Source organism: Octopus bimaculoides, unplaced genomic scaffold (assembly GCF_001194135.2).
Source record: "Octopus bimaculoides isolate UCB-OBI-ISO-001 unplaced genomic scaffold, ASM119413v2 Scaffold_310679, whole genome shotgun sequence".
Taxonomy (NCBI): Eukaryota; Metazoa; Mollusca; class Cephalopoda; order Octopoda; family Octopodidae; genus Octopus; species Octopus bimaculoides.
The window spans coordinates 1-3,318 of record NW_026393125.1 but is presented as its reverse complement, the minus strand read 5'-3'; the positions used below and the strand labels follow the sequence as shown (position 1 = coordinate 3,318).

The window sequence follows — 3,318 nt, the reverse complement described above, 5'->3', positions numbered from 1 at the left end:
CTGGACTGGTTCTTGTGCGGGTGGCACATGAGATGCACCATTTTGAGCGTGGCCGTTGCCAGTACCGCCTGACTGGCTCCTGTAGGATTTTCGAGCGAGATCGTTGCCAGTGCCCCTGGACTGGCTTGTGCGGGTGGCACATAAAAGGCACCATTTCGAGCGTGGCCGTTTTCGTGCGGGTGACACGTAAAAGCACCCACTACACTCTCTGAGTGGTTGGCGTTAGGAAGGGCATCCAGCTGTAGAAACTCTGCCAAATCAGACTGGAGCCTGGTGTTGCCATCCGGTTTCACCAGTCCTCAGTCAAATCGTCCAACCCATGCTAGCATGGAAAGCGGACGTAAAACGATGATGATGATGATTGAATTATCAGATAAATTCAATTGATTCTTTCCAATATTATTTGAATTAACACTTTTGTTACTATATTTAGTTGGAATACACTGAGTTTATTTCAATTAATTTTGAAAGTAAAGAAGTAAAATAACTTTGCCATTATTAATCAAGTCTTTGAAAGATAAATTAACATGAAATTTGTATCATAAAAACCATAGGCAGTTTTGGGCACACTGGTATCAAAAGGGTTAACATGCAAAATATGTTTATCATTATGCTTCAGGATATTTTGTTCGTAGCTCCATTCTTCCTTTTGCAACTGCTGTTTATTGTTTCTGAAATTTGAATAAAATTTATCTCTTTTCAGACATATGATGATGCAGTGCCAGACAGAAAAATTAATTAATATTTTCAAAACTTGCTTCTCTTTGCTTTCAGTCAGGGTACCAAAGTTGCCACAGCTGCTTCAGATGTTGTGCAGTGTATGGAGAACTTGCTATTACTGAAAGAAATGCATAAAAATGGTTTTGGGAGACGCTGCTGTTATTGAAAAAAAAATGCACAAAAATGGTTTTCTGAGAAGTTGCTATAGAACTGCACAAAAATGGTTTTTCGAGAAGCAACTATTATTGAAAGAACTGCACAAAAATGGTTTTTGAAGTCGCATCTATTATTGAAAAAAACTGCACAAAAATGGGTTTGGGAGAAGCAGACATTACTGGAAGAACTGCAGAAAATGGTTTTAGGAGAAGCAACTACTACTGAAAGAGCTGCACAAAAATGATTTTTGGAGAAGCAGCTATCATTGAAAAAACTGCACGAAAATGGTTTTCCAGCTTCAAGATAAATTAATTGAGTTCACCAATGAGGACCCTTGCCAGTCCACTAGGGTCCACTAGGCCCAGCAGAGGGAATGTTCTCATGATACTATCACCCATCCCTTTCACTTGATGGATAAGATTCAAAAACTCAGTGCATGGGTGCCACATGCTAAGAATAAAAGAAACAAACTCCAGTGCTCCTCTATTGCTCACTCAATACCAGGTTAATCATAGACACAAACAGGTTTCTTTACTGTATCCGTCATGCCAATGAAAAATTTCCCTTAAATTACACTTTTTCGTCGCCCATTTCCAAAAAATTTTGCCTACAGATTTCTTTGTAATCGTAATCTACACCATTTGAAAAGTATTTGTATAAAATTTCATTAAAAAATACCCATTTTCCTGGAAGTTATGAGGGGGGGAAATGTCGGGTCGTGTGAATTTTCCGAAACTCCTCTCCTCAAACACTCAGAAATTTTTTTTTTTTTTCCAGCAAATCTTTACATACATTCAGTCTACAAGATCTAAGCAATTATTTGTTGAAAGTTTCGTTAAAAAGTATCCATTTTTCTGGAAGTTATGAGGCAACAAAGTCGGGGGAAAGGGTACATCTGTAGATATGTCAGTTTGTCACAAAAGCCACCCTTCTGTATAACATGCGCGATAATGTTTACACATAGACGCTAAAGAAAGGCAGCATTTGGACCTTAAGGTGATAGAATTTATTACTAACTTAAGGAGAATCCCCTATGCAGCCGATCAGTCTCGGAGAAATAACAGTCAAATCTTCCTCAACTAACACCCTATTCACTTATAAAAGGAAACATATTAAGTACTGTAAAGTGGTCCATGAAACACAAGAAAATGAAATGATCAGAGTAGGAACAACTTTGTTCATAGGACAGCTGAATTACGAGTGACTCAGGGCACAACAAGAAAATTTACTTTTTGGATATTATATAAACTTATGGTACATAGATCCTTGTTTTATATACATATATTTGATGTGAATTTTGGCACAAACCCAGCAAATTTGTGAGAAGTATTAGGTTAATTGCATCGACTCCAGTGCTCTACTGTTACTTATTTTATCGGGCTCGAAAAGAGGAAAAGCATGAACATGTTTCGAAAGTAGCATAACTACAAGGAAGAATACGATAATACCGGAGTTCAAATCCCAGCAGGGACATGGCTTTGCATTAAATCATCTTCTATTCGTATCAGGGACGTATCACAAAAATAAATCACTTCCAATACCAAGAAGAATGAAAAGCAAAATTTTGCGAATTTTTTTTTTTATATATATATATATTCGGAGTTTTGTTTTAAAACATTAGATATTACGATTTTGCAAGTTCGCCTTGGCAGGATTCGAACTCGGAAAGTAAATTGGTCGTTAACTAAATACGGCGAAGCATTTTTTTTTTATTCTACTCTCTAATGATATAAATCACTCTTATCGTTCTTGTATTCTTCAAAAATATAAGGTCCTATATCTGTCAGAGAAGATCACTTCTATTCTAATACGAAAACAAGAAAATCTCATCGAAGAACGTGTCAACAGAACCGGCGAAAAACAACAAGGATACAAAAAAAATCTACGATATTTCGTTTCGTTTCGACATACATGTTGGAAATAGAATAAAGGTTCAAAAGTGGAAGTAGATATCGCCAAACGTTTCAATTACGTCCATATGAATAAATAATTCGTAAATATATTTCACATGCTTCCTTTTAACATTTTAGCAATGATTTTGCATTAATATTAATTTTCTTAGAACAATACAAGTGAACGATTATAAACAAAGTTAAAAAAAACATTCTAAAATGCGGAATTAAATTTGTAAACGAAACGATAAGCTTGGACTCGTAAAACTAAGCATTAATGGAAAGAGGATATATTTGTTTAAGAAAGATATATAAAGTAAATGATGATGCTTTAAAGTAGGTAAATAAATATATGAATGCGTAAAATGACTGAATTAAAAGAGAAAACTGTTGTTATTTACCGCCTGTTGAGCACAAATCTTCAGAGAATCAATGTTAACATCTGCCATGTTGAATGAGAGAAAAATGAGCACATGGATTTTGTCACAACGAGGCTATAACAAACACATGTGTGTGCGTGTGTATGTGTGTGTGTGTGTGTGTCTATATA

At 35.7% G+C, this 3,318-nt stretch overlaps 1 long non-coding RNA gene across 1 annotated transcript; it reads right to left on the bottom strand.

Moving 5' to 3' along the window:
• Nucleotides 1–428: 428 nt before the first annotated feature.
• Nucleotides 429–3,267, bottom strand: LOC128251492 (uncharacterized). Its single transcript, XR_008267152.1, has 2 exons — nucleotides 3,170–3,267; nucleotides 429–838 (listed from the first exon to the last, which is right to left on the bottom strand). It is a non-coding gene; the product is annotated as an uncharacterized LOC128251492 (long non-coding RNA).
• Between the last annotated feature and the right edge of the window lie 51 nt (nucleotides 3,268–3,318).